General features: G+C 40.5%; 1 protein-coding gene and 1 pseudogene across 12 annotated transcripts in view; one reads left to right on the top strand and one right to left on the bottom strand.

Annotated features, from left to right (window-relative positions):
• The first annotated feature begins 1,412 nt into the window (after positions 1-1,412).
• EVI5 (ecotropic viral integration site 5) overlaps positions 1,413-23,235 on the top strand; it is a 236,174-nt gene continuing 214,351 nt past the window's right edge. For 4 of the 11 annotated variants that reach the window (XM_082613400.1, XM_082613399.1, XM_082613397.1 and 1 more), the window contains exon 1: positions 1,419-1,753. The gene's annotated coding sequence lies outside the window, so the exon portion shown is untranslated. Of the gene's footprint in view, positions 1,754-23,235 lie in introns of all 11 variants that reach the window. The other 7 variants (XM_082613401.1, XM_082613392.1, XM_082613396.1 and 4 more) reach the window with 7 other exon arrangements.
• On the bottom strand, positions 7,055-8,295 carry LOC309799171 (small ribosomal subunit protein mS38-like; annotated as a pseudogene). Its single transcript has 2 exons — positions 7,535-8,295; positions 7,055-7,474 (listed from the first exon to the last, which is right to left on the bottom strand). The product of its transcript is annotated as a small ribosomal subunit protein mS38-like (transcript).

Genomic DNA, 23,235 nt, shown 5'->3' with positions numbered 1-23,235 from the left:
GAGGATTGGAAGAGCCTTCCAGGCACAAAGCAAAGCATATGCAGGTCTGTGGAGGGAGAAAACTGAGGAATTGGAAGAGGCCAGTCTGGCTGGAACAGAGATAGGATGGAATGTGGTCTGAGCAGTGAGAAGAGGTGGAGAGGTGGGCAGGCCACCAGACCATGCAGGTTAAAGAGGTTTTGTCTAAGGAAGTGGGAGGCTATTGAAGTGGTACATGCTGGGAAGATAAAAGATCACACAGCCAGTTGTGTGGAGAAGAGATTAGAGAGGGGCTAGAGGGCATGAGGGTAAACCAATTAGAGACTAAATTTGTAGCCCTCCCAGGCCTCTGGCCCTCCCAGACAAAGGGAGTTTGGACTAGGGTGGTGATGGAGGAGATGGTAGAGGACAGATTCAAGGAAATTTTGGGATGTAAAATCTATAGAATTTGCTGATAGATGGAATATAAGAAGGAAGGGTAGATTAACAAAATGTCTCAGCTTTCTATACAAGATGGATTCAGTTGCAATGAAACTGTTAGTTGAAATTACTTTAAATAATGGCATAATCTGAAGTTATGCAAAATTTTGCCTCAGATGCAATTTCAAGTTTTTAGTTGGATGGAAGGCATGGCTCTACTTCCTATTTTCTGGTATTTCTTAATCTTGTTTTTTAAAAAAATTGAGAATTTTTCTTTTTCTGAAATGCTTATTACAGTGGAACCCCTTCTGGAGATTATAAATTTAAATTAGGAAATAACCAGGGCTATCTAATTTCTAGGCAATTTTTTTGTGCTAATTACTATCATTTTGTCACTTCTAAATGTATAATGAAAGTAATTTACATTGCCTTTGTTATTATTATTGTTATTTTTTGCCTGTTTTCCCTGGGATTAGACTGGAATTAGTAGGTTGTTTCTGTTCTTAAGTACTTTCCTTCTAAGAATTTCTTCGTTGATATTGGATGACTGCCCGGCTGTACCTCTCATATTTGTGCCCATGTCCCTGCCGGACTCCGCATAAATCCAATGTGTCGAGACGACTGATGGTAGAGTGATTTGCAATCACAAGTGCCATTTACACGTTAATTATTGTTTTTGAGAGTGACCAGGTCACCTCTCGGGGAAGCACGGACGGCCTTTCGAAGCTTGCGCGTCTGCATGCCCTGGCCGCGACCTGGAGACATGCGCATAAGCAGTGCAGCAATGCGAGGCCCGCAGCCTTAAGCGCGGGGTCGCTTCGGGGCGGGGGGAGGGTCTGGTGCAGCTCTTACAGGCAAGGGGCGGTTCCAGAGACTGGGGAAGTCAGCAATTTGTGGGTCCGACCGCTGGAGCTTTGAAAGAGAGGCGGAGGAACAAGCGGGAGTTCCCCGCCTCCGTTCCCCACGGTCCAATCCCTTCGGCTTCTCCTTTTCTCAGCCGGCCCACCCGTCCCCTAACCTGGTCGAACCCATTATGCGGTAGGGCGGCCCGGTCTCTTTAAGACCCTGCCGCGCCTGCGCCTTGAGCCTTCCTGACGCGGCCGGGCCGGACCCGGGAGGAGCCGGTGGCGGGCACAGTAGGGGTTGAGTGGTAGTTGAAACCGCGGCGGCGAGGGGCGAGTGGGTCAGCGTCTGAGGCGGCCCCGAGCTCCTGAGTGAGCGCGGCGCTTAAGAGGGGGCGCGGACGGCGGCCGGCGGAGCCGGTAGAGAGGCCGAGGCGCTGAGACGCGGCGGCGCGGCTGCCGGCTGGATGGGAAGTTAATGTTTACGGCGGAGTCCACCCAACGTTTCCAAGGTGAGGGGCGCCGCGCCAGGCCGGGCGGGCCGCGAGCCCGGGTTCCGCGGGGCGCACAGCCGGGCCGAGGCGCGGCGAGTGGGGGCCGCCAACCAAACTTGCGGCGCGAGCGAGGCGGGCGCGCCCGGCCCCCCGGGGCCTAAGTTCCCTGTGGTCGCCGCGACCCTCCTGCCGTGGGCGCTGGGGAAGAAACTCGCCCGCGGGACTTCCAGTGGAGTCCCGGGGTGGTGGAGGGACTAGGCAGCTTCGGGAGCGCTTTCTCGTAAATCCTGTGGGGGAATACTGACTCTTCACCCCCGCCCTCGAGGCCAGGAGTCTGTTCCTTCTCGGTGACCTGACGGGGCGAGACCGTCCGCGCCTCTTGCAAAGTTGGCGTCTTTATTTGGCCTCTGGGATTCTGCGTAAGGCCGTGTCTCCAGGCAGGTGATGGGCGAGCCAGGTGTGCTAGATGACGCCCAAGGATGCACTTGCGGAGCGTTTGTAGCCATCACTGAATCACCTTATGACTAGCGGGGCAAGCCTCAAATTAACCACAGAATTTCCGGTAGGTTGGATTGTGGTGTTGGTGTTTGCTTTAGAGTTGCTATGATTTCTTTGTGGCTTTATTTTTGTCTTTTGGGCTACACAGATCAACTCAGCTGGCATTCTCTCACCGAAGAGTTAACCAAAACTTTTGGAATGGTTTCTTCACTTTCCTATCTGTTGTTGTTAGAGGTGATTTCAAAAAGTAGCATTTTCTTGCAGAGATTTCTTTGGGTTACAGTGTAGGATAACAGACTCCTAGAATAACAGACTCCTTTTATTGCTGAAAGAAATCCGGTACTTCGTGAAGATCAAGAAAAGTTATCTGTTCATGGTTTTTACCTTTGTTCTGGGTTGAAATGTGTTAGCAGCTTTTTTGTTTTGTTTTTTAAAAATGTTATTAATAAACTTTCGGCTGTTTACCAGAAGCTCCTTTTCTATTCTAAAATGCTAGTGTTAATGTCTCTGAGAAATTTGTGTCAAAGAAATCTTAGAAAACTTATTGTAATATGATATATTTTAAAAAGTGCACAATCTTGAGTATGCAGGTAAAGAATTTTTACTGAGTATACTATCACAGATCAAGAAACAGAACATTGCTAGGTTGAGGTTTATATCTAGGAGTGGAACTCTTGGTTTATGAGGTATGTAAATGATAAAACTTTAGCATTAGATACAGTTGAACATTTTCCCAAAGTGTTCTACCAATTATCAGGGAATGGTATTCCATTTACCTCATATCCTTGCTAATGCTTGTCAGTTTTAAAAATTTTTGCTATTTTGGTAAAAGTGTAGTAATATATGTGTGGTCTTATTTACATTTTAATGATGATTGTGGTTGGGTATCTTTTGTTGGCCATTTATATGTCATCTTTTGTGAAGTGCCTCTTAAGTCTCACTATTATTTTTTTTAATTGGTCTGTAATTCTTTATTCTGGATATGAGTTCTGTGTGTGTATTTGTGTGTGTGTGTGTATACACATCTATCTTCCATGAGTCCTTTCTGGACTTAATCTTTTTCCACTCTGTATGTTGCCTTTTCACTCTTTTAAGGCCTTTTTTTTTGATGAATGGAAATTGTTAATTTTAATGAAATATACTTAATCCTTCGCTTTATGATTACTGCTTTTTGTGCCCTATTTAAGAAATCTTTGCCTAGCCTAAGAATATGGAGATATTTCCCCATGTTACCGTACAGAAGTTTTATTTTGTTTTACTTTTCGTATTTAAGATGTACAATTTACAGTAAATTCCAGATGGATTGTAGGGGTCCAGATTCACTTTATACCATGTGGGTATCTATTTGACCCAGCACCATTTACTGAATATACCATCCTTGCGCTTCTGCACTGTGTGACACTTTTTCATAAATCAGGTGACTGTATATGTGTGGATCTGTTTCTGGACTTTCATTAGTCTATTTGTTATCCTTGCACCAATATCACTATCAACTGATGTAACTTTATAATAAGCTCTGATATCTGTTGTTCTTATTTTTTGTTTTTGTTTTTTGGTTATGCTGGGTGTTAGTTTCCGCGCGCTGGCTCCTCGCTGTGGGCTTCTCTCTAGGTGTGGTGCGTGGGTTTAGTTGCCCTGTGGCCATGTGGGATCTTAGTTCCCCGATCAGGGATCGAACCCACATCTCCTGCATCGGAAGGTGGATTCTTAACCACTTGACCACCAGGGAAGTCCCAATGGTTGTTCCTATTTTGTTCTTTAAGATTGTCTGGGCAGTTCTTGGTTCTTAGAGTTTCCACATAAATTTCAGAATCTTGTCCATTGCTACAAATTTTGAAAATAGAGAATTGACATCTTAACAATATTGAATTTTCCAGTTTATGAACATGGTATATTTCTCCACTTATTTATGTCTTTTAAAATTTCTTTAATATTTTGTAGTTTTCTGTATAAAAGTCTTCCACATATTTTTTTAAATTTATTTATTTATTTTTGGCTGCATTGGGTCTTCATTGCTGCACATGGGCTTTCTCTAGTTGCCGCAAGTGGGGGCTACTCTATGTTGTGGTGTGCAGTCTTCTCATTGCGGTGGCGTCTCTTGTTGCGGAGCACAGGCTCTAGGCGTGCGGGCTCAGTAGTTGTGGCTCATGGGCTCTAGAACGCAGGCTCAGTAGTTGTGGCGCACGGGCTTAGTTGTTCTGCGGCATGAGGGATCTTCCCGGACCAGGGCTCGAACCCGTGTCCCCTGCATTGGCAGGCGGATTCTTAAGCACTGTGCCACCAAGAAAGTCCCACATCTTATTTATTCTTAGGTATTTGATTTTTAAAATACTATTGTAAGTGATATTTTAAAACATTTGTGGCCAGTATATAGAAATACAGTTGATTTTGGGGGGTGGGGAGGGTGGCTCTGGGATTATTTTAAAACAAATCCCAGACGTCATTTCATCAATAAATCCTAAATCTTTAATGTCCCTTCAAGACCTAGTCCAAATTACACCTTGTATGCTCTAGTTTTCCAAGGTTTTTAAATCTCTTCTTGCATGTTATCTCCAGTGTCTGGGACCAATTAAAGATTTATAGAGTGTTTAACATAGAGTGTAACTGTGTTAGGCTCTGGGGATATGAAGCTGATTAAGATGCTGCCCCTGCCTTTAAGAAGTTGAGAGTCTAAGAGGCGTTGTAGAAATTCAGAAGACCTTTATCCTCCACTAGAAGTGCTGTGATGAAAATTGGTTTGGCTGAATGCAAAAGGGGCATTTAAATTCAAGTGTGGGGCACGTACTGTGCCTGGCTCCCGGTTTTCTGAGATCGGCAGGGAGGAATTGGGCTGTGGGTGAGGGCTGCTATTACCGCGCATACTTCTGCTTTATTCCTTGGCTTTCAGCCTTGAGCCTCGCTCCACTCTTCTTGAGTCTGGAGTCTCTCCAAGTCACTGTTTCCAGAGAATAAATTTATGAGAGGATGTGAGTAGTGGAGAAGGGAAACTCGAGGTTCATGTACAGACTTTTTTTTTTTTTTTTTTTTTTTTTTTTTACCAGACTTTAAACCACTAACCTGCTCTTCAGCCCCATACTTCTTCCCCACTGACTATATCCCTCGAGACTCTCAAGGGCTGAGCCTTTCTGGGGCTTTGTGAGCAAGGCACATCAGCCCGTTGACCATATTCCCTTGTGCAGGCCTGTAGGTTTAGCTTCCCATCCTCTACTCAGTTACTTATTCCTCAGTTACTTATGGCATCTATGAAACAAGAAAAAGTCTCTTTTCTTGTTTCATAGATGCCATATCTCTCTTACCTACCTGAAATTGTTAAATACAGTTTCTTTAAGCTTTCTTTTCCCTTGCATAGCTTGTTTCCTCCAAGTTACTTTTTTTCTGTTTGGTATAGTCTCAGCAGTAGAGGCCCTCTTCAGAGCTCTGATAATCCTCCTTGGTTGTTTGCTTGTGACTGAGGGACCAAATACGTCAGGTAGCAGTATTTTTAAAAAATTTAAGTGTGATTGCACACAGTAAAATATATAGATTTTAAGTGTATAGTTTGATGATTTTGCTGTGTGTACACCTGTGTAATGAACACAAGGTACAGAGCATAGTGAAACCCCTAAAAAATTCCTTCATATCCCTTCTATCTTCCCCACTCCTTGCCTAGAGGCAACCACTATTCTGATTTCTGTCTGCATAGATTAGCACCAGTATTTTCTAAAGTTGCCCAGGTGATTCCAGTGTGTGGTCAGGATTGAAATCATTGGTTTGGGTGGGCTGTTTGAGGCTCTCTCCAGTGTCTGTCTTTCTGTTTGGCCTGGTCAGATTTCCCAGAGAGTATCCCAGTTTTCTGCTTGGAGGCCAGAGGTCTAGTTGCCGGTGGTCTGGGAACTCAGGAAAAGAGGGCTGGGTAATGAGCCATAGAGCATTTAATATGAAGGGACATATCATTTGCCTCTTTTTGTTAGGATACCTTTATCATCCACCATGTGTGATTTACCCTTTTTAGAGAATAAATCTCTAACCTGCTGCCTGATTGAGGTTGGGTCAGTCAGCAACTCGGGAGAGGCATGGGCTCTAGGTTTCTAACTGTTCCGACAGCTTTCACCTGATCCTTTCTTTCTTTAGTCTCCCTTCCCCCTCTGTGTTCTGGCAGTTCCTGAACCCTTTGAGGATTCTGTAGCGTAAAGTGGGTTTGTTCTTAGTTGTCAGCACTGCTGTCTTATAATTTGTCTTTGACCAAATCAGTTATCACTCATCCATCTTTCCAGCTTCCAAAATTTTGTTGGGGTTGTTTCTTCCATTCTCTCGATCCTTATGCTTTGTGTCCTAAAAACAGAACAAAACAACAGCAACATTTTCTTTATCTTGTTTTAGTAGGGTTTTGGGAGGGAGCAAAATTAGATGTGTGGGTTCAGTCTGCAGTCTTAACATGCAAGTTCCTCATCTGCTTTCCATTCATCATACAAAAATGTGCTGCCATCTGCCCACCACTGTTTTCTCCTCCCTGTGGGCTTGTAGCTTTTAAAATTTCTTTACCGTTATCTACATAGAATGTTAGGAGGGAGAGCACTTAAATATTGGATCAAACTGTAATTTCTCTAGAAATCTCTCAGTTCTTTTGAGAAGTTTGCATTGTCCCAGAATCTTATAATCTCAGGATTGGAAATGATTTTAAAGATAAGCCAGCTTAGTGAGCTATTTGATACTTTCTGTAGTGGGAAACTCGCTATAAAGACAGAAATGACTGGAGAAACAGAGTGGGCTGTGGATCTCTGCAGTGGGTCTGGAAATCAGTATGTGCGTTAAACATTTAATATTGAAAGAACAAATAATAGATCTTGCATATTTGTAACATACAGAAATTATCAAAAAGTCGTGGTGGTTTTGTTATTTTAATCAATAATTCTTAAATCCAGCTACTGTCATGGGGGGAGGTAATACTCAGAATTCTTTGTTTTTTTGTTTTTTGTTTTTAGCTGAGTTCTCTGAATACTTATTACAACAGGTCATCAGCAGTAATAGGGGTACGGGAGAGAGATAGGAGATGCATTTGCCCCTCAGGTAGATCTTGGGGGTCTGCCAGCCTGTGGGGGTTTCCTTCAGGCCCGCCTTCCACCAGATGCGCTTCAGGTCTCTCTTGAACTTGATTTGCTGCCGTTTCAGGCGTCCTTCCTTGACTTTCCGCAGTAGGTACTGGGTCCTCTTGACCAGCTTGCGGTACTTGAGATGATTCATCTTGTGCCGGCAGATTTTTTTTTTTAACATTTATTTATTTATTTATTTATTTAGTTAGTTTATTTATTTATTTTCCTTGCCTCTCACTGTTGTGGCCTCTCCCGTCGCGGAGCACAGGCTCCGGACGCGCAGGCTCAGCGGCCATGGCTCACGGGCCCAGCCGCTCCGCGCGGCATGTGGAATCTTCCCGGACCGGGGCACAAGCCTGTGTCCCCTGCATCGGCAGGCGGACTCTCTGTGCCACTGTGCACTGTGCCACCAGGGAAACCCATGCCGGCAGATCTTGAGCGTGTTTTTGCACTGCATCTGGGGTGCATCCCAGACCTCCTTACCCCACTGCTCGACCCCTTCCCCCACCTGGCTGGGCGGACACTCAGAGTTGGGCTGGAGACACAGTCCCTGGGACCCCCGCGTCCAGTCTGGGCAGGAGGTAGCCAGCTGTCTAGGTCAACCAGCTCTCCAGGGGGCTGATGGATATATTCCTGAAGAGCAGCATCTCCTCAAGCTCCAGATGGACCCGTCTGCCAGGGAGGGAGGCAACGCCACTTGGGCCTGTTGGTTGCGTGCTGTAGCGAGGCCTGAGGCATGCCTGCCCAGCACCCCTGAGACAGTCCAGGACCCACTGCAGCCTACCCGGGAACAGCCCTGAGCAGCTGGGAAGTGAGGCACACCAGGAACAAGGTCTGTGTGTGGCGGCAGCCCCAGGTGCTCAGCAGAGCCTCTGTGAGCCTCAGCTTCACCCCGAAGTGCCCACTGAGTGGGTGGTGTGGACTCTCAAGTCCCAGGTCCCCAGCCCAGCCGGCAGCAGCCGCTTCCACTGTCCCTGGAGCCCGTGGCCTCATGCTGACCCTACCCAGACACCGCTGGGAGACTGACCATTCTGCTGCCCAATATTTTTTGTTTTGAGAAAAAGATTATATTCCAGAAAAAATTGAAAAGTATTGCTAAAGTTGTAGAAATCTTACAGTTAACGTAAACTGGTAAATTAATTAGAACCACCCATTAAATCCTCTCTGTTAAGCTCCTCTGATAACTTTGTTATGCTTTGCACTCCTTTTTTCTTTAAAACACTAAGTATGTTTCCAAATGCTCTTTGAGATAAGAGTTTTTTATCATAAAGTTCATGATGAAATGAAAATATTATTCTCAATATAATTTGTTTTCTCTTAGGCTAAATTTATAAAATTTTATGTGTTTACCTTTAAATTGTGTCCATCCTTTTCTGTGTTACAGTATCCTTTTACATTTGAAATTTATGCTAGATAGTGAGTGGGTTTTTTTGTTTGTTATTTTCTGTAATGCCCTTATTTAGCAAAACAAAAAGCTGTCAGCCCTTTGTTGCTCTTCAAATTAATTTTGGACAAGTTATATAAAAGTCTGCTTATCACTGCACACAACTTTATATGTTTGCATATAAAATTCAAGCTATCAATTAAAGATAACATTGGCAGTTATTACTATCTGTTTTGGCGGTATGGTAGTCCTTCCTCACTGGAAACATGTAGGTTAATTAATGTGTGTTCTGTGGCTAGAAGCTGTTGACTGTGGCCTCATATGTTTGCTCAGAAAGGGTCATCCAATTTCTCCTAATTCTAAGTTGCCTGGTGTGTTTATTTGTTGCCATTTCCAGATGTTTATTACTGTCTCTGTACTTCATGAGAGCATTCCCTGCCTGTGCTGTTGGCAGTTTATTGTTTAAGTGGCCAGACAATGTGGGTTTAGTGCTTGTTAATTGTTCTTTGTACTAATCCAACGCTCACAATTGTACTTTGAAAAATGTTCCCTAAAGCTGATTAAACTGGCTATTATCTGGGTCTTCATTGTTGGTTTTGCTATTCAGTGTCTTGGGTTCATGATTAGGGCTCTCTCCTTAAGGAACTGCTAGCTCCTGTGTTCTTGGAAGGAACCTTGATAGAGATAGGAGCAGAATGGTTTTATTATGGATCATTGCTCTTTTTGTTTTTCATAAGAAAGTGTAAGCACTGATAGGGAAGTGAATGTGGGGATTTTGTCTTACCTTTGAATTGGTATTCAAATGATTAGTTGTTGTATTTGGCCTGATACAGATCTTTTGCTATGTTAAAAATGAATCCAGGGCTTCCCTGGTGGCGCAGTGGTTGAGAGTCTGCCTGCCGATGCTGGGGACACGGCTTCGTGCCCCCGTCCGGGAAGATCCCACATGCCATGGAGCGGCTAAGCCTGTGAGCCATGGCCACTGAGCCTGCGTGTCCGGAGCCTGTGCTCCGCAACGGGAGAGGCCACAACAGTGAGAGGCCTGCGTGCAAAAAAAAAAAAAAAAAAAGAATCCAGCATTCTCATAAATTATGCTAGTAAGTTTGTTAGAACGATGTTAACAGATACTGGATAGGAACTTCCCTGGTGGTCCAGAGGTTAAGACTCCACGCTCCCAGTGCAGGGACCTGGGTTTGATCCCTGGTCAGGAAACTAGATCCCACATGCCACAACTAAAGATCCCGCATATGGCAATGAAGATCCTGCGTGCTGCAGCTAAGACCCGGCGCAGCCAAATAAATACATACATACATACATACATAAATATTAGAAAAAAAAGATACTGGATAAAAGTTTCACTTGAATGAACCACTGTATAATATGATATTTGAATGAGATACATAAGAGAAAGAAGCAAAATTTAATATCTTCAAGTATACCAGAATCAGGATAGCTTAGAAGACTGAGCCAGAATTTGCTGGTGAGAAGGTAGACCTTGAAGTAAATTGAGAATGAATCTTAGGGAATAAGCTCATGAAAAGTGTAATGCCTTTAAACATTTAATTTAAATACATGTAAGAGAGGAGCACAAAGTTAAAGACTCAACTTGGCTGCTTTTTTGATAATGTGGAGAAGCTTCTTTTCTGCTGCTGGATGAACAAGGTTATAAATGTTGTCAAGCATTATAACACACGAGATCAGAAAACTGAGTCAGTAAATGATCTAGAAATTTAATGAAGTTATGAACATTGTCAGTAAGTCAGTAAGAACCACCAAAGGTAACACATATATAGCATCTCCTATGTGTCAAGCATAATGATAGGTACTGGGAAGACAACGGTGATCAATACTACATAGACAAAAATCTTTGCTTTCACAAAATTTATAAACCAGGGGAACACACATTTGGTATAGTCTTGTTTCTTTACTTTTTCTGGCCATACTGTTCAGCTTGTGGGATCTGAGTTCCCTGATCAGGGATTGAACCTGGCCCTGGCAGTGAAAGCACTGAGTCCTAACCACTGGACCACCAGGGAATTCCCTGTATAGTCTTGTTTCTGAGTGAGGTGATAATTAAAAAAAAAAAAAAGGGGTTATTAAGTGATTAATTTGTCTTAAATCTTGAGGTTTTTTTTTTGTTTAAATTGACGTATGATTGATTTTCAATGTGTCAGTTTCAGGTGTACAGCAAAGTGATTCAGTTATACTGAATCTATTCTTTTTCACATTCTTTTTCTTTATAGGTTATTACAAGATATTGAATATAGTCCCCTCTGCTCTACAGTAGGTCTTTATAGTTTATCTGTTTTATATATAGTAGTGTGTATCTGTTAATCCCAAACTGCTATTTATCACTCTGGGATAGGCCCCGACCCCTTTCCCCTTTGGTAACCATAAGTTTGTTTTCTATGTCTGTGAGTCTGTTTCTGTTTTGTAAATAAGTTCATTTGTATCATTTTTTTGATTCCACATGTAAGTGATATTATATGATATTTGTCTTTCCTTGTCTGATTTTACTTCACTTATTATGATTATCTCTAAGTCCATCCATGTTGCTGTAAATTATTTTATTCTTTTTTATGGCTAATATTCCTTTGTATGTGTGTATACCACATCTTTATCCATCCATTTGTCGATGGACATTTAGTTTGCTTCCATATCTTGGTTATTGTAAATTGCTGCTGTGAACATTGGGGTGCATGTATCTTTTCAAATTAGAGTTTTCGTCTTGTCTGAATATATGCCCAGAAGTGGGATTGCTGGATCATATGGTAATTCTTTTTTTTTAATTAAATTTTTATTTATTCATTTGGTTGTGCCGGCTCTTAGTTGCAGCTCGCTGGCTCCTTAGTTGTGGCTTGCTAGCTCCTTAGTTGTGGCATGCAAACTCTTATTTGTGGCATGCATATGGGATTTAGTTCCCTGACCAGGGATGGAACCCGGGCCCTCTGCATAGGGAGCATGGAGTCTTAACCACTGTGCCACCACGGAAGTCCCTCATATGATAATTCTATTTCAGTTTTTTAAGGAACCTCCATACTGTTCTCCATAGTGGCTGCACCAATTTACATTCCCAGCAACAGTATAGGAGTGTTCTCTTTTCTCCACACCCTCTCCAGCATGTTATTTGTAGACTTTTTGGTGATGGCCATTCTGACAGGTGTGAGGCTTTTTAAATAATTAGTATGGAAAAATGCTGAGTGAAGTAAAAGTTTTATATTTTAATATTTGCTTTAAAAATTTTTGAGGTAAAGTTTACATATAGTGAAATGAACTTAACTCTACAATTGAATGAGTTTTATTGAATGTGTACTCCTGTGTTAATCTCTCCCTCCCCAGTAATCCCACATGGTTCCTTTAGTCAGTTCCTGTTCTGATATCTTTTACCACAGATTCGTTTTTCGTGTTCTTGAACTTCACCTAATAGAATAGTAGAATAAGTGTGTATTCTTTTCTGGCTGGCTTCTCTTGTTCAACATAATGTTTTGAAATTCATCCATGTTAATGCTCCTTTCAGTAGTTCTTTTTAACTGGTGTGTAGTAATACATTGTATAACAATAACACAGTTTGTTTATCCATTCTCCCATTAGGCTATTATGAAAGCTGTTATGAACACATAGCTATTAGTCTTCTTATAGACATACATTTTCGTTTCTCTTGGATAAATAACTAGTGGTGGACTTACTGGTTCATAGAGCAGATGTATGTTTAACTTTAGAAGACATTGCCAAACAGTTTTCCCAAGGGAATATATCATGTTACATTGCAACCAGCAGTCTGTGAAAGGTCTGCTTGAGTGACAAATCAGAATTGAGTTTCAGAAAGACTGTGCTGGTACAGTGGGGTATGAGACTTGAGTTAGGGAACACACACAGTTAAGTAATACAATTGAAAATTGATGTATTCTTGTTCTAAGGAATTGATAGGGAGGGAGAGACTCTTACAGATTCTGGAGCCTGTGGTATGTGGGGTGAGGATAAGGCAGGGGTCAGGTGATCCCCATGCATCTGTCATAGGCTGTTGGATATTGGTGTGCCAGTCATTAACAGAGAGAATACAGTGGAGGAGCAGATTTTAGAGGGAAGAGGGAGAAGTAAATCTGTTTTGTTTGTAAGTAGTAATTGGGGTAAAAGGAAGTAGATTAAATAACTGTGTATAGTGAGGAGAAGGCCCAGGATGGAATTGGAATTTTGGGGACCATTGACATGTAAGAAATGAGCTGATGAAGAGAAGTCTGCAAAGGAGCAGAAGGAGTGAGTAGCCACCACAGAAGGGAAACCAGGGAAGTGATTTAACAAACTGAAAGAATAGAACTTTGAGAAAGGAGGGAGGGGCTTGAATGTTGTTAATGTGAGTAAAAAATAAGTGTAGCCTTTCTGGAGGTTAACTTTTTTAAATTATTTGACCCAATAGTTGCACTTTGTGTAATAACTTCTAGAGAAACAGACAAATGCGGAAAGGTATCACACACACACACACACACACACACAGAGTATTATATAGTTTTTTATTGCTGCTGTAACAAATTAGTACAAACTTAGTGGCTTAAAACAAAAATTTAGTCTCTTACAGTTATGGAGGCCAGAAGTCTCAAATGTTTCACTGGGCTAAAGTCAAGGTATTGACCCAGCTGGTTCCTGGGATAGAATCCATTTCCTTGCCTTTTCCAGCTGTTAGAGTTGCATTCCTTGTATTCCTTGCATTGCATTCCTTGATCCCTTCCTCCATTTTCAAAGTCAACTGCATAGCATCTTCCGATGGGCCCAACCCAGATAGTTCAGGATAATCTCCTCATCACAAAATCCTTCCCTTAATCACCTCTGCCAAGTCCCTTTTACAATTTAAGGTAACATTCACAGGTTCTGTGTTTTATGATGTACTCTTTAGGAGGCCATTAATTAGTCTACCACATAATACTAACAAGGACAGAAGATCAAAGTACATTAAATTAAATTCTCAAAAATGTATAGTATGATCTGATTTTTTTTGGCTGCACCAGACGGGGCATGCAGGATCTTAATTCCCTGACTGGGGATTGAACCTATGCCCCCTGCAGTGGAAGCATGGAGTCTTAACCGCTGGACCACCAGGGAGGTCCCCAAGTATGATCTAATTTTTGTGAACTTAAAAAAAATACATATATACCTGTATATTACCATATGTATAGAAATCTTAATATATACTGTACTACTAACATTGGCTGTCTTTGAGAGTGGGATTACAGAGTACTCAAACTTCCATTTTTTTCTGTGATATTTCAATTCTTAATGTATTTGCTAATCAGAAAAATAAAAAATAAATAAAAGGAAAAGTACTGTATGGGTCACATGTTACAGAGAGGTCTGTAAGTAAGATAAGGACTATGAAGCATTTACTGGATTTAGCACAAAGAGGCTGTTGGTGAGTGACCTTGGTAAGTGTGGTTTTAGTAAAATGGTATGGTAGAAGCCACATTGCAGTGAAAAAGTGGGAGATGAAGAAGGGAAGAATGAAAGCTAAATATCTGTCCAGTTGCTTAACTATGGAGGAGGGACGATACTGTGAGACAGGGGGTACTTAGTGGGATGTAAGATCCAGCGAGAGCGCTAAATATGGCAGAGCAGCCTGTTTAAAAGTTGAGAGCAGAGACTGGGAAGAAGAGAGAGACCACCTGAGTTCCAGGATAATTCACAGAGCACGAGGCCTGTCTTCTGACTTTAGACAGAAGACCCACTTACCTGTGGCAGGTGAGACTAGAGAGGTGTGGATATAGGCAGTAGTTAAGTTTATTACATTTTCGTTTTCTCTAATATTATCAGATTAAAAAAAACCAAAACTCTTGTAGTTCTAAATGCTTCTTTGGCATTTTGTTAAAGTCCAAAGTTATTGTGTACCTGTGTTAATTTAGTCTTGCTAATGTACTTTCATTTTGTTGGTTTCTGATTATTCCTGTAGCCTCATAGTATATGAGTATATGAGGTTCAGGGAATGAGACCTTAGTTTTCTAGTGCAACATTTTGAGGACTCCTCCCCCCCTGTTATTATTGAAACTAATCATTGCATAAAAATCTGCTTACATGAGTTTATCAATTTTCTCTTGACTCTACAGTGTCACAACAGGAAAACATTAGAGGTATCATTCACTCCAACCTTTTTTTAAGTTCCTGACAAGGAAACAAGGTTTAAAAAATTTAAATAACTTGTGAAGGCCTTATGCACCTTGTCAAAAGAACATGGTACTTTACCTTGCGGAGATGCTGAGGACCTTTCAAAAAATTATTATTTCATTGATAATATATTTCTGCCAGGATTTCCTCAGTTTTCATGTGTCCTTTCATGTGTCCAATTCCAATTAACATACATTTTCCACCTCTTAATTTCATCACTCTTCTTTCACCAGTATCAGTGTAATTAAATTAATTAAAATGACAATTTAAAATACAGTTTTTAAGGCCTTGCCATGATCTGTGCATTATTTACCTATTTGGAGAGTTATGGTGAAGATTCCTATTGACATTTTAGGATTTTTCAGAACTGTGGCAGTTCATTTTTATTTCACACTGGGTATGGGGTGATGGTGCTTAACACACTTCTTGACACAGTGCTTGATATATTGTGTATATTAAATTAAAAATTTGTGTAATATGTGATATATTTTAAGAGGTACTTGTTCAGAATTTGTGCCTTTTTTGGACTAGATTAAGACCTAAGGAAACAGGTATTTTAGTACTCTCGCTGCTGCCAGGAAAAAGTTGTGTAGATATGCCTTTTTTTTTTTTTTTTTTAAACAATTTTGTCTTTGGAACAGTGGAAGGTTGAGGTCAGGGTACAGGCTTATTAGCTCCTTATTCATGAACTTGAACACCTTGGCTACAGCAATTTTAGGTGCAGCTCAAATTATCAAATTTTAAAATAAATTTATTTGTTTATTTACTTATTTTTGGCTGCGTTGGGTCTTCGTTGCTGCACAGGGGCTTTCTTTAGTTGTGGCGAGTGGGGGCTACTCTTTGTTGCGGTGCGCGGCCTTCTCATTGCAGTGGCTTCTCTTGTAGTGGAGCATGGGCTGTAGGCGCGCTGGCTTCAGTAGTTGTGGCTCTTGGGCTCAAGAGCGCAGGCTCAGTAGTTGTGGCTCTCGGGCTCAAGAGCACAGGCTCAGTAGTTGTGGCACACAGGCTTAGTTGCTGCGCGGCATGTGGGATCTTCCTGGACCAGGGATCGAACTCGTGTCCCCTGCATTGGCAGGCAGATTCTTAACCACTGCGTCACCAGGGAAGTCCTTCATTTTCAAATATAATTTTCATCTCAATATTTTAGTTAATTGAATTGCTTAAGTAGGTAATCAGATTGGTTTTGGGCAGGTCCTATCTGTCTGTCAAAATCCTTAGAGTCACGACATGTTCTGACATTCTGTGTTTTTACTTTTGTGTTCTTCTGTTTTAGCTCACCTTCCTATCAATGATTTATACTTGTCAGGATGTTTTTGTTTTAGGGCTGAATGTTTAATATCCTGGTTCCATCATTTATTAGCTAATGGATTCTTGGGCAAGTTGTTTAACCTCTATAAACTTCAGTAAAATCTGTCTCAGGATTATTGTGAGGATTAAATAAGATAATGAATGTAAGTCTTGTCGCAGTGCCTTGTACATAGTAAAACTTACAGTAGATGATGGTGGTAGCAGCAGGAATAGTATATCACTGTGTACAAAGTTTTCCTTTTCTTTTTTTTTTTTAAATTAAAGTGTAGTTAATTTACAGTGTTGTGTTAGTTGCAAGTTTTCCTTTTCTGAAATTTTGCTCTAGAGGTAGGAAGGATCAGAGAGAGATGAATATATGCTGTATGCCTATAGAAAATAAATTAACTCAGAGAAATTTGTTATATAGACATCTAAAGGAAAAAGACTTGTCAGCAGTGTTACCCTTATTTCCTGTTTTTTTCCCTTTCAGTGTAATTCCTGTTTGCTGTTCTTTCTATTCCTGTTGAAGCCAGTGCTCTGTATCTTTCTCTTCTTCCATCTGACAACTGTTAACTTAAAAAGTGAAAGACATAATTTGCAGTTCTTCTTTGAGGATGTTTATAGACTGTATTTTAAAATCCACACTCCATATTTATTGATAATACTCAAAACATGCAAGACATTGCTATTTATATAATAATGTTGTTTATTCCCACATTTGCAGAGTTGGAATAACACTTCCTTATAACCTGCTTAAAAGATTGAAGATAGATATTACATTTGCCCCAAGCTTAAATCCTACTGGGACAACGTTGAGTATAAATAATTTTTTTTTTTTTTTTTTGCTTTCTACATGTTTATTCAGTTGTATACCAAGATTTTTATGGGTTCAAAATTTCCAACACCTTGAAGAATGTTGAAGTAACGGTGGGTACAGATAATTATTTTTTATATTTATATTGGCATAGACCATTTTGAAATTTGATCGTATATTTTGGATATACTGCTAAGTTTGATATGTTTGCTATTTATTTTGGAAGAAAATAAGGAAAGATCTCTCTGGACCCATTTGGCATTACAAACACTTAGGCAAATAGCCACTAAAAAAGTATGATGATGTAAGTTGGTGAGTTCTGGGCTTGTAATCTTGTGTAATCAGTCAGAGTTGTAGTTTAAATAATGGTCCCAGAGATACAATTTCCTGTCACTCATCTACTGGCCAATTTCCCCATAAATTTATGGGTTCGTATAAAACTTACTGTGAAACTTGAGATGCTCCTAATAATCTGTTTCAGACTAAGTATAAATAGTTTAAAAAATATGATGTAGTTGGAAGAACTCAGATATCTATAGAATTATCCATCTATTTTTTTCAGCCAACTTTTGTTGAGTTTCTAGAATACACTGGGTACTGTGCTAGGCATTATGGAGGGCAAAGTAATACCTTCTCTTTGGTCAGAACAAAAAAAAGATGCTGTTTCAGGCTATAACTCTGCTCCCTTCTCAGTATTGCTCCTAACCTGCAATCCTGACCTTAGTAATGATTTGTTAATATGTTACTTAAGCATTGTTGCTTTCTCCCTTTTATCTCCTTCTTGTATATTTTTCAGATTAGAACATATAAAGTCTGTCATGATGAAGGACTCTAAAATTTGGAAAAATCAGAAGTATAAATAATTTTAAAACCATAAAGTTGGGACTTCCCCGGCGGTCCAGTGGTTAAGACTCTGCGCTTCCACTGCAGGGGGCACGGGTTCGATCCCTGGTGGGGGAACCAAGATCCCGCATGCCGCGCGGAAAACCCATGAAGTTAATGTCTTATATTCTGTTCTGTTGTGGTAATTGCTTTTGGCAGCTTCTGTTGCTGTTTTTCTTTATAGTCCTTTTCTGGCTTTCCAGCCAGAGCAAACTATTAAAAGTCTATTTGGCATTTGTATGCCAGTGTTCATAGCAGCATTATTCACAGTAGCCAAAAGTTGGCAACAACCCAGAATGTCCATCAACAGATGAATGGATAAACATCAGATTCTTCCTTCCTTCTTTTTTTCCTTTCTATCTTCTAGCCGTAAATATACCAAGTTTTTCATGGGCTCAGAGTTTCTAGCCCTTTGAAGAACGTGAGAAGTATATGTATAAATGGAATCTTATTTAGCCATAAAAAGGAATGAAGTTCGATACATGCTGCAGTGTGGATGAACATTGAAAACATTATGCTGAATGAAATAAGCCATGACACAAAAGGACAAATATTGTATGTATGATTCTACTTATAAGTCTAGAATAGGCAAATTCATAAAAATCAGAAAGTAGTTTAGAGGTTACCTGAGGCTGTGGAGAAAGGAATGGATGCATAATTTCTGTTTGGGGTGATGAAAATGTTTTGGAAATAGACAGTGGTGATGGTTGTACATCACTGTGAATGTAATTAATTCCAACGAATTGTACACTTAAAAATTGTTACAATGGCAGGTTTTTATGTTCTATGTATTTTACCCCAATTAGGAAACAGGCTGTTTGGAACCTGCAAGAGGCTTGTGGCTAGGCTAGTTCACAGTTTTACTTCTAAGTGAGGCTGAGGTCTTGCTCATTCATGCTTCCCTTGTTCATGCTCTATTGTTTTTGAAAAAAAAAGACCAGCACTGATTGAGTGGTGAGTTTATGGATGATTCATTTTTCTTCATGATTTTCTTTTTTCTTCCCTTTTTTCCATAAATACGGATCACTTATAAGGAAAATATCCATAAATAAAACTTATTTTAAGAACAAAATCAGGGGACTTCCCTGGTGGCACAGTGGTTAAGGATCCTCCTGCCAGTGCAGGGGACATGGGTTCGATCCGTGGTCTGGGAAGATCCCACATGCTGTGGAGCAAGTAAGCCTGTGCACCACAACTACTGAGCCTGTGCTCTAGAGCCCACGAGCCACAACTACTGAAGCCCGCGCGCCTAGAGCCTGTGCTCCGCCACAAGAGAAGCCACTGCAATGAGAAGCACATGCACCGCTACGAAGAGTAGCCCCTGCTTGCCACAACTAGAGAAAGCCCGCGTGCAGCAATGAAGACCCAATGCAGAAATAAATAAATACATACATACATACATACATACATACATACATACATACCAAAATCAAGTCAGAAAATATTTATCTTCTTTGGCTTACTATATAGTATTCTTTTCTTTCTCTTATCCTTTATTTCTTCTTGATCATCTTTCACTTTTTTTTGGATGTATGTATCATTCCTTAATTTTACAGTTTTTAATATAACCAAATTGGAGATAATTGGAAAAAGAAGGGATTCTTCCCATCCCCAAATTCACTACTATAACACTGAGTTACTTGGTTTTTAATTTTAATGTATTTTCTTCTATTCTCTTCTTGCTTATATCTTTGTTCTAATAAGAATTTATATATAATTTGAGTTTTTTCATTTTTTGCTGCATTAGCCTTCTGCACGTGGTCTGCCTTATTATCTTCCTAACCATCTTTTTAAAACAAAGTTACAACTTCCAGTTTCTAGTCCAACATGGAAGTTGCCACTTCCTATTAACAACAGGTAAAAAAGCTGAACAAACTGAAAAATCAACAGTTCTTAGATTCAGCAGGGAGGTGAGGTCACAGGACAGAGCACTGCCCCCTGAATTGGAAAGGCAGACAGCAGATACAGAGAATTACAACGTAGTGGAGAGAAACCCGTGAGTTGAAACCACTGTGGGAACCGGTGGTAGGGAAGGGAAACCTGAACTACTGATGAATTGCCGCAGGCTCAGTGTGCACAAGTCTGAGAGATAAAAACTCCAGGGGGACCCAGTCATTGGATGCCCGCACGCTTTTGTGAATTTTGCCTCCAGGAACTTGGCCACGTTCTCATTATGAATATCAGAGAAAAATCCCCTCTTGCGTCCAGCTGTGGGAAGGAAAAGGAAGTATTTTGAAATACTCCAGAGTATTCTGTTCTTAACAAGGTCTGCCCTTAGGAGAAACTACTTAACCAGAGCCTCACCTGCTGGGGTTTGATCAGAGCCTAACTGACCTGGGGGAAATAAGCAATTCTGGGCTAGTATAGCCATTTTGTGCCACAGGAGGGGAGTGGAGTGATGGGAGAGGCTGATGACTGAGAAGCACATGTAAAGTTCAGAGTTTAGAGATACAGGCTCACTGAAAGACTAAGATCTAATCATAGGACTATAAAATGCTTCCCTGCCCTCCACATCTTACTGCCACATTATTAAAGGCCTATTTACAGTAGTTCCTTTACCCAGTACATCATAACTATCAAAAAAAAATTACAAGGCATACTAAAAGACAAAAAACAGTTTGAAGAGAGAGAGCAAGCATCAGAACCAGACGCAGATATGGTAGGGATGTTGGAATTATCAGACAAAAGAAGAATTTAAAGCAATTATGATTAAGATGCTAAGGGCTCTAATGGATAAAGTAGGTAGCTGACAAGAGCAGATGGGCAATGTTAGCAGAGGGTGGAAATTCTAAGAAAGAACCAAAAAGAAATGCTAGAGATCAAAAACATTGTAACAGAAATGAAGAATGCCTTTGGTTGGGCTTATTAGTAGACTGGATATGCCTCAGGAAAGAATCTCTGAGCTTAAGAATAGCTAGATAGAAACCACCAAAACTGAGAGGCAAAGAGGAAAAAAGACTGAAAAAACAGAACAGAATATCCAAAAACTGTGGGACAACTACAAAAGGTGTAATACATATGTTATGGGAATTCCAGAAGGAGAAGAAAGAAAAGAACACAAGAAATAGTTGAAACAATAATGACTGAGAATTGCCCCAAATTAATGTCAGATACCAAATCATAGATCCAGGAAGCTCAGAGAGAACCAAGCAGGGTAAGTGCCCAAAAAACTGCACCTAGGCACACCATTTTCAAACTACAGAAAATCAAAGATTAAAAAAAAAATCCTGAAAGAAGCCAGAGGGAAAAAACACCTTACCTATAGAGAAGCAATTATAAGAGTTACACCCAACTTCTCAAAAGCCATGTGAGCAAGAAGAGAGTAGAGTGAAATACTTGAAGTGCTGAGAAGAGAAAAAAACACCAGCCTAGAAATCTGTGCCTTGCAGTATTATCCTTCAAAAGTGAGGGAGAAATAAAGACTTTCTCAGTCAAACAAAAATTAAGAGAATTTGTTGCCAGTAGACCTGCCTTGCAAGAAAAGTTAAAATAAGTTCTTTAGAGAGAAGGGACGTAATATAGGTCAGAAACTCATACGTTACTTCCTTACGTAAAGTAAGGAAGAGTAAGGAAATGGGAAAAAGGAATAAGTGATGGTAAAATAAAAACTTTAGTTTTTTTGTTCTCATTGATCTAATAGATAAGTTTGTTCAAGATAATAATGTCAACAATGTATTTCATTATGTATACTTATGTATATATGTGTGCTATGTATAAGTTCAATGAATAACACCAATGAAACAAGGGCACAGGGGGGAGAATATATGATTATTTTGTTACTATAAGGTACTTACACTACCTATGAAGTGGTGTAGGGTTATTTGAAAGTGGAATTGTATTACCTGTAATTGTATATTGCAGACTCTAAGGCAACCACTAGAAAAAGTGTAAAAAAAAAAAAGTATAACCAATATACTAAGAAAGGAGAGAAAATAGAATCATATAAAATCTCTTAAAACCATGGAAGGCAGAAAAAGAGTGGAAGACAAAAATAGGAACAAAGAACAAGGAAGGGCAACAAATAGGAAACAGTAACAAATTTGGTAGATGTTACTCCAACTATGTCAATAATCACTTTGAACAACAGTGGTCTAAATGCACAAATTAAAAGACAAAGACTGGTAGACTGGATCAAAAAACAAGATGTTGTCTACAGGAAATCCCCTTAAAATATAAAGACACATACAGATAGGGGATTAAGAGGTACAGACTACTATGTGTACAGTAAATAAGCTACAGGGATATATTATACAGCACAGTGGATGAATATAGCCAATATTTTATAATAACTAAGTGGGGTATAACCTTTAAAAATTGTGAATCATTGTTGTATACCTGGAACTCATATAATATTGTAAATCAACTATACCTCAATTAAAAAAAACATAGATTAAAAGTAAATGGATGGAGTGGGCTTCCCTGGTGGCACAGTGGTTAAGAATCTGCCTGCCAATGCAGGGGACACGGGTTTGAGCCCTGGTCCGGGAAAGATCCCACATGCCGCAGAGCAACTATGCCTGTGCGCCACAACTACTGAGCCTGTGCTCTAGAACCCGCAAGCCATAACTACTGAAGCCCGCGCACCTAGAGCCTGTGCTCCACAACAAAAGAAGCCACCGCAATGAGAAACCTGTGCACCACAATGAAGAGTAGCCCCCACTTGCTGCAACTAGAGAAAGCCCGTGCCCGGCAATGAAGACCCAATGCAGCCAAAATAAATAAATAAATAAATGGATGGAGAAAGATATAAAAGGTACAACATTCCTAACACTAATTAAAGCAGGAATAGCTATATTAATTTCAGGCAGCAGGTTTCAGACCAAGGAATATTTTCAGGGATAAAGAGCGAGGGGAATTACATAATGATAGAGGGATCAGTTCGTTAAGAAGACATACCAATCCTTAATATGTATGCACCTAAAACAGGGCATCAAACTACATGAGGCAAAAACTGATAGAATGCAGGGAGAAATAGATGAATCCATTATCACAGCTGGAGACTTTAATACCCCTCTATCAGAAATGGACACATTCAGCAGACAGTGAGGACACAATTGAACTCAGCAGCACCATCAATCAACTAAATAGCATGGACATCTTAGACTACTTCATCCAACAACAGAGTGCATAGTCTACTGAAGGTCACATGGAACATTCATCAAGACAGACTACATTCTACATTCTAGATCATAAAACCAATTTTTTTCTTTATTGTTTTTTTGGCTGAGTTGGGTCTTTGTCGCTGCGTGCGGGCTTCCTCTAGTTGTGGCAAGCGGGGGCTACTCTTTGTTGTGGTGCGCGGGCTTCTCAATGCGGTGGCTTCTCTTTTTGCTGAGCACGGGCTCTAGGTGTGCGGGCTTCAGTATAGTTGCAGCATGTGGGCTCAGTAGTTGCAGCACGTGGGCCCTAGAGTGCACGG

The sequence above is a fragment of the Mesoplodon mirus genome (assembly GCF_964341445.2).
Source record: "Mesoplodon mirus genome assembly, chromosome: 3".
Lineage (NCBI taxonomy): Eukaryota > Metazoa > Chordata > Mammalia > Artiodactyla > Ziphiidae > Mesoplodon > Mesoplodon mirus.
Note: the sequence above shows the minus strand (reverse complement) of the source record. Positions and strands in the feature narration are given on the sequence as shown.